The 7,823-nt window shown below is 37.7% G+C and overlaps 1 long non-coding RNA gene across 1 annotated transcript; it reads right to left on the bottom strand.

Annotated features, from left to right (window-relative positions):
• Window positions 1-3,136: 3,136 nt before the first annotated feature.
• On the bottom strand, window positions 3,137-4,073 carry LOC140005757 (uncharacterized). The gene is made up of 2 exons (XR_011813326.1): window positions 4,042-4,073; window positions 3,137-3,272 (listed from the first exon to the last, which is right to left on the bottom strand). It is a non-coding gene; the product is annotated as an uncharacterized lncRNA (long non-coding RNA).
• Between the last annotated feature and the right edge of the window lie 3,750 nt (window positions 4,074-7,823).

The following is a 7,823-nucleotide window of genomic DNA, read 5'->3' as shown; positions in this document are numbered from 1 at the left end:
GTTCAATCTTTTAGTCATTCAAATTTCCAGCACTACGTTGTTCATGAATTCAATATTTCCTTGGCTAAGACATGCCATTACACTCTCAACTTCATCATGCAATTACTTGGCTAGTCTGTTAACATTTCCAGCTCGAAATTAAGTTTAAACAACTGTTATAATCCTCAAAATTTCCGGTTTTGAACTCACGGTAGTTCATAAGAATTTTTCAGAAATTGTATGTTCTTAATCTAGCTTTTCCTCGGCTAAAACATGGTTTTAGATACTCAAGTTTGTCATGCACACATTTAGCTAGCTAACTACATTTCTGGTTCAAAATCAACTTCGAATAACAACTACCTCCATCCCAAAAGTCCAGAAATTTGTCCGGCTAGTCATGGATGAAGTTGCATGCATAAATTTTCTGTTTTCATTTTATTTCCTTGGTTAGCCGAGCTACCTAGCCTCATGCAAGCCTCAATCATCATGTTGTTAGCTAGGTAAACATAGGTATCAACTCAGATCCTCATAATGTAGAAGATTAAAAACTACATTTCCGATTTAAGCTCACGGTAGTTCCGTTTCATCAAAACAGAATTTCTTAAACCTCTGATTCCAACATCTGATCGAATCACTCTACATGCAAGGCCATAATCCTCTCGTCTTAAGTTAGGTAACACAGCCGAAAGCTCAAATTATCAATTGGAATAGATCACAACTGCGATTCAGATTTCTGGTTCACAACAAAAAAACTCCATTCCACCAAAACAGAATTTTCCAGGTTCTGATTCCATCATCCAATCGCATAAAATTATCATGCATGGCCCAAATCATAATAATCATCCAAGATTCAGTTAGTTAATCACCATTGTATGCTCAGATTACCTCAAATAGACAAGATTAGAGCTGCACTTTCTAATCAACTCTCGGCAGAAACATTTTCTTCCAAAATTAGATTTTCCTCTTATTCAATTCATCATCCGAATGCCTAACCTTCACATGCATGGCCATAAACAATTTAATCTACCTCTGATCAACACGTCTCAACCCAGAAAATTACCTCAGACCGAAGCTCACTCACACGATAGAGAAACTGAAATTTTCTCTCCTTTCGGCTCGCTTGAGGCTGGATGGTTGGTCCTGGTGATGTTGCAGCTGCGGGGTGTTGAGGTGGATGGTGTAGTTGGAGGTGGATTGAAGCTGGTTGAATGTGCGACAGGGAATGAAGCTCACGCAGTGCTGCTCTCCTTTCTTCTCCCTAGCTCACGGACAAAACAGGAAAAGAATTGCAGCTAGCGGTTTCTTCCCTTGCTCTCGGTTGTATGGTGTAGCTCGGCCTCTCACTCTCTCTCTCAGTCGATACTCACGAGGTGGAGTTGAGGTGGTGCGAAGTGAAGGTGAAATGGAGTGGAGATGGGTGCTGAAATGAAGGTGATTCACAGATGGAGGTGGTTGAGTGTTTGAGGGGAGAAAGGAAATGTGATCCGACAGAATTGAAATGTTTGGAGTTGAAAGCTGGCCAATGCAGCTCGGATGAGTGTTGAGTTAGGGAAAGTTGTGCATTGGCCGAATGGAGAGGTTGATTATAATATTGTCCGGCAATTTGGTCTTGGGATTGCATGGTTATTTTGGAATTGTATGGAGGGCGTTTTAGCCTTTTCACATCTCCTCCCAACATCCACTTAAGTTCCTTAATTCTAGCTTAACTCCGCAACTTATCCCGAATATAAATTAAGCTCCTAAAATATACACTAATCTTACAAGGCTCAATTATCAAAATTTTTTTACGTCCTAAGATTACTTGGTATACTTGTATTGATTTTATCTAAAATTTGTCGGCTTTATAGTTTTGACGTTATTCACTAATTAGAATTAATTATTGGACTTTAAATAATTTATTTTAAGGTAGTAAGATTAATCGGCTCAAGTAACGTTGATTTAGCGTAATAGAGACTAAGTGTTCTAACGTTTTATGTTAAGGCGATAGAATCATTCTAATTACAAATGTATTAATATATTTAAGCAAAACCAAGAAATTTCATAACTTAGAAAAATTATATTAGTTCACACATGAAAAGTGTTTTTAAGTACTTATCTACGAACAAGTGAAAGTAATTCTAAAATTACTAATGAATTAAATATGCAAATGAAATACGAAATGATATTTGTATATATACATTTTCAGGGTTCTCACAAATTCGGCCTCTAACTAGGAGATACAAAACCGGGTAGAATGTTCCCCATAAAAACCCTAACTTGTCAATTTTTCTTCCAAACAGAAATTGGTTGTAATTACCCACTTTTTCCACCTCCTTGAGTCATTATATACCATTTCCAATCATCATAGATAGCCACACAATCATGTTCATATTAAAACAGAAAATCACCAATAAATAGAAAACTTCACTAATTCAACCACAAATCAAGATGTAATCCATAATATTGCACCTTATACTACCACTAATCACAAATTAAGCATTATTAGAGGGAGGAGAGTGGTTCTTCTCAACTCACCTTAGAAACAAGAGAGAGGGGGCAATAGGTCCTCTTAGCTTTCCAAATAACTCCACAAATCAACTCACTAACACTAATTGAAGAGGTTTTATGGAGAAATTGCAAGTTTCAATGGTTGGTTGGATGGATTTGAGCTAAATGGAAGAAAAACTTGAAGAGTTTCTTTCTTTCTTTTTGAGAGAGAGAGCCGGCCAAAGAGGAGAGAAAAATGGTGAATTTTTGGTTAATTTTATGATTTATTTGGTCAATTAGAAAAAGGTGAATAGTGGTCTTATGTAAGAACCAATCCTATGGTGACACTTGTCACCTTTTATTAAATGCTTACCTAACTTGTCTCTCTTATACCAATCCATTTAGCATCCTCTAATTATCTCTTAACACCCGATAATTTAATTCCAGTATCCAAAACTTAACCTAGTTGGCCGAATTTTTCCGAACTTTTCGTACTAGTGGGTCCCACATCCGGTATACGCTCTTAATTTCTCAAAACCTATTTGATACTAGAAAAATCATCTAAAAATTATATCTGCTCTTTAAAAATATCTAGAATTTTTCCTACTCACGAAAATGCAGAAAACAAGCCATGAAAAATAATAAAACCTAGAAAATGGGAAAAAAAATACGGGTTCTCACACTCCACACATAACATAAGTCGAACTTATAGATTCAAGCTTACGGAAGTCAAAAGTAAGGTCTCCTTAAACAAAAGGTTACAATCTCAAAATACAAGTTCAAAACAAAATAAAGCTAAGAAAGCTCTTGATCAATCCATCCCCGATCTGTTAAGGAAAACAAAGAGAATGGGGTGAGCTAAAGCCCAGTGAGGTTCCAAGTAAAACAAGTAAACATATTGTCACATAAGGTCACAAAATAATCAAATAAACACAGTACAGTAGAATAACAGTTTAATCACAGTTTAATTCAAGGATACGGGTGGCTTTCAAAAGCCAAGGATCCACTTGAGCTTGATCATAATTGCGTCCTGTTGACACTCCATCAACACTTGTATGCACAGTATAAAAGGGTCCGTAGAACACCACTTTCACCAGTCTCCGTCCACCAATCAACCCCCTACCAGCCCGCACGCCACAAACAGTAGTTTGGTAATACTCGAGTATACCAGGAATTCAAGATTCCAAAGAAACAGGATCAAGTCGAGGATTTTTCCACTGGTGGTGTTGGGCAACACAACAAGCAAGCACAACGGCTATACTTCACCAGGGACATCCAAACATCAGTCCTCATGGTTTATTGGCCTTCTCGACCAAGTCCTTGCTGGCTCGATACAACCGACTCACCTAAGAGGTTGGGTACCCAAACAGTAGCAGTAGTTGATGGGATATCACCCAAACAACTTAAACATAGTCATATATAGAGAAATCACATATCATAATAACAGTACACAAAGCCTCATTGGAAAACAAGTGAGGTCGAGTGCGATAAAGTACACGCTTGTCTCCATTTTATCAAAACAGTATTTGGCTCAACAGTCGTAAATCAAGTATTTCAAATATTCAGATAACAGGTAGCAGGTAGTGGAACACTCACCTGTCAAGCAAAAGTAGTAATCAACGTCAAACATCTCAGTTACGGTCACCTTCGTTTCCCAAACCTAGGTCAACGAGTGAAATCATTAACAATTGGATTCGTTCCTTACTAAAGTATAGGTTCATTAAGAAACCAAGTGAGTAGTCTAGGCTACTTAATCCGGCTTGCAATGAGGTCCATACCATGGTAAAAATTCATGAGAAAATAAGTTTAGTGTGTACATGAAAGCTCGGCAAAAGAAATGTTTCATTTAGACTTGAAGGTTCCTTATTCGGATTAAACAGTCTTGCTCGGCAGTCTCGGGAAAACGGTTATAATTTACTGTAGAAAGGTCGGAATTAGGTTTTGTGGTGCCGTTAGAAACTAGGTTCACAAGGCTATATTTGTGTAGAAGAAACCATTTCCAAAATCCAAACGTAAGTGGTTCAAAATCAAGCAACCAAATGAATTTTCTGGACAGTCTCGGATGAACAGTAACAACCGGGCAGCCAACTTTCAAGACTCGCCACGAATCACTCGGGACGAACCAGAAAATGAGCTTGGTACCATTTTAAAGATCTAAGAGTCTATTTTCAAATGCCACAAACGGCACTCAATTCTGATCATTGAGTAAAACGTTATGACCTTCACAAGATCACTGGTCAGAAAATTCCTGGACCTAGTCCAGTTTTGCCTCTTTGCTCATAACTCAAGATTTATCCAACCAAATTGGCTAATTTTTTGTAGACAACCGCCACACACATAACCCAACATATATCCCTCACACTTGTAGCCAAATTAAGCACAAAATTATCAAAGCAAAACAGGGCAGGAAGCCCTTGAAATTTTCGGACAGCACCTCCCCAACTTTTCTAACTTTCAACCTTTCATGGTTTGTACCCCAATCACATAACAAGTATTAGATCTACTAAAAAAGGGCTCAAAAACATGTTAATACCTCATACACACACATGAACAAGGGCTAGGCATTTCATCAAACACTTGGTAGGCATACTAACAAGTTTAACTACTACTTGTTTAATTCAAGGAATTAACCCCAAATCTCAACCAAAACCACTTGTATTTCACCATGAAAACTTAAAATAGATGATATAACATCATAACCCCCAAATTTAAAGGTCATTTACCTCTCTTACAAGTTGCTTAGGTCACCAAACAATCCACCAAGATGGAAGCTTCAAGCTTGGATCAACCACTAGGAATGAAAGGGAAGTTTCTCAACCCACTCAAGATCTTTCTCTTTTGATTTTTGCTCTTGATTTACTAGGGTTAGAAAGCAACGAAAATGGAGTTTCTCTCTTCCTCTCCATGTGACAGCACCACCTCACCCTAAGGTGAATCAAAGGGTTCGGCGGACCGCCTGCCCAACTCTCGCCAGGACTACGAATTCACACAAATCCAATATAGTACGCGCGATAGGACCCAAAGAAAATGAACAATCGGAAACTACTAAGGTGAGAACATGCCTACCAAACCATAAAATCATAGTCTCAACGGAATACATTTAGTAGACAAGGTTAAACACTTATACATATATTTACATTGGAATCTTGAACAAATGAACATACGGTGCAATCCGAGGTACTCATACTACACAAAATACAATTTGGGCTTCGTTTTCAAAAGAATTTAACAACATGACATATATACTAGCTTGACCCCTTTTCTTCCAAAATCGTGATTTCCAAGTTTGTCCCCTGTAAGGAAAACAAAGGCAACAGAAAGGGGTGAGCTTACGCTCAATGAGGTATCAAACATATAGGGGTAAAATCATGGCCTTTCACGTTTAATCCATCAGATACATATACCAGATATAAAGGAAAGCATTTAGACACAATGATTCAAAGGGAAAGGATACAAGTGGCTCTCAGGAGCCAGATTTCCATTTGCAGTACTTGATCCGAACCCGTTGACTCTCCGTCAACGTAAATAGAACCAACACATCTGTAGACCCCACTTTACACCAATTTCCATCCACCAAACATACCCCTGTCGCGCCCCATTTTTTGATAAGAAAAATAAATACTTGGTTTAAAAAAATGTATTTTTTGATTCAATTTGTGATTGGAAAATGAATTGTTATTTAAAAGAAAAATGGGTCTAAATGGGGGTTTGAGAATGCGACGATTTGACCCAAAATTATAGTTTAAAAAGGGTTTTTGAAATAAAAAATCGGAGTCGCCACTTGGTAATGAGTTAAGGTGTACCAAGTCACCTAAAAATGAATTTTTAAAGAAAAATAGGAAAAAATATTAAGAAACCCCTTTTAAACGACTCCTAGTCCACGTAAACCAACGAAAAAGGTTCGGGAGTCACATTTGACGAAGGGGAAGGCAAGGATAAAAATCCAAGGCACCCCTTCGACCTAGCCAAGGCTAGTTGCGTGATTTAATCAAATATTTTCTTGTTTTAACCAAAGAATTTATTACATTTGGATGTACTATATGAATGCAAACCCTAGACCTAGGGGTATTGGGGGAAATTTCTCTTCAAAGGTTGAATGGTGCCAATCACATTAATTGTGAAGCCCAATAATGACCCTTTGGAGAGGTCACGAATAATGCGAGTGGGATGCAAATGAATGAAATGCATGTATGCAATGTGAGGACATGAGTTTGAAAAAGTAATAAAAAACAATAAATATGTAAATGAAAATGTGCACGTGAGTGGGCAAGGTACGGTATATGAAATGATAATATGAAGTGCATGTGTGCAAGTGATGATAAAAGTGTTCGTGTGCAAGTGAAGATATAAAGGTGCACGTGTGCCAAATGGTGTCCGTGTGTAAGTGAAAGGAAAAGTGAAAGTGTGATGATAGAGTGGATTCGGAATGCATGAGCCTAAGGAATTCATGCATATTGGGTACGGGGAGACCTAAATCGTGACTCAATTTGCCCTTTTATAGAGGGAATACAAGCGTGCTAAGGCTTAGAAAAAGCCACACTCGTCTATATCCCATATTTAAGGGGACCCTCAAGCAAATGGAACCCTATAACTAGCATGAAATGCAAAAATCCTAAAATGGAGGGAAAAGGGGTTCGAGGGGCATGCAAAATGATAAAACTAAAAAAAATGCATGACATGTAATGAACATGCAAGCATGTACTAACGAGGGGAAGTCCCTAAGGGTCTAGCGTTGGACTAGCCCATTCTATGAATTCCGACTAGCGTTGGACTAGTGGAAACGTACATTCGTCCATCACATTCATTCATGACCATGGAAAGCGAGTAGACATGCCAAATACTTATAAACACATAGCACATAACACTTAGCATGCTCAACTAGATGCAAGAACCTAATTAAAGCAAGTAACACATAACACATAGGCAATTAAAGCCCTAACTATTACATTTGCTAGCTAGGCACACGTCTTCGATAGGTCTTCATTGAATGCTCCTCCAAGCCCTATCTATTACAAGCCAAAAGGTGTACACATACCCCATAAAGATGAACTTAAATAAAAGCAAAAGTAAATGAAATGAAAGAACTAAAGAAAGGCAATAAAAGCAAATAGTCATGTAATTTCCACGTAACACGTTGGATCACATAGAAGAAACACAAAAAAAGAATAAAAGAAAATATACCGCCTCCTTTGAATGGTGTCCAAATGAAAGAAAAACGGCTTCAAAACAATAAAAAGGTCAAGGTACCACTTTAATTGAGAAAAATTAAAAGAAAATGGAAACAACCATCCAATTGAATCACTCGAAGCATTCCAAGGCAAGTAAACTACTCGTACTTAACCAATTAAGACAAACAAAGACCCAATTGAAAAAAAATA

This window comes from Coffea arabica, chromosome 4e (genome assembly GCF_036785885.1).
Source record: "Coffea arabica cultivar ET-39 chromosome 4e, Coffea Arabica ET-39 HiFi, whole genome shotgun sequence".
Taxonomy (NCBI): domain Eukaryota; kingdom Viridiplantae; phylum Streptophyta; class Magnoliopsida; order Gentianales; family Rubiaceae; genus Coffea; species Coffea arabica.
Note: the sequence above shows the minus strand (reverse complement) of the source record. Positions and strands in the feature narration are given on the sequence as shown.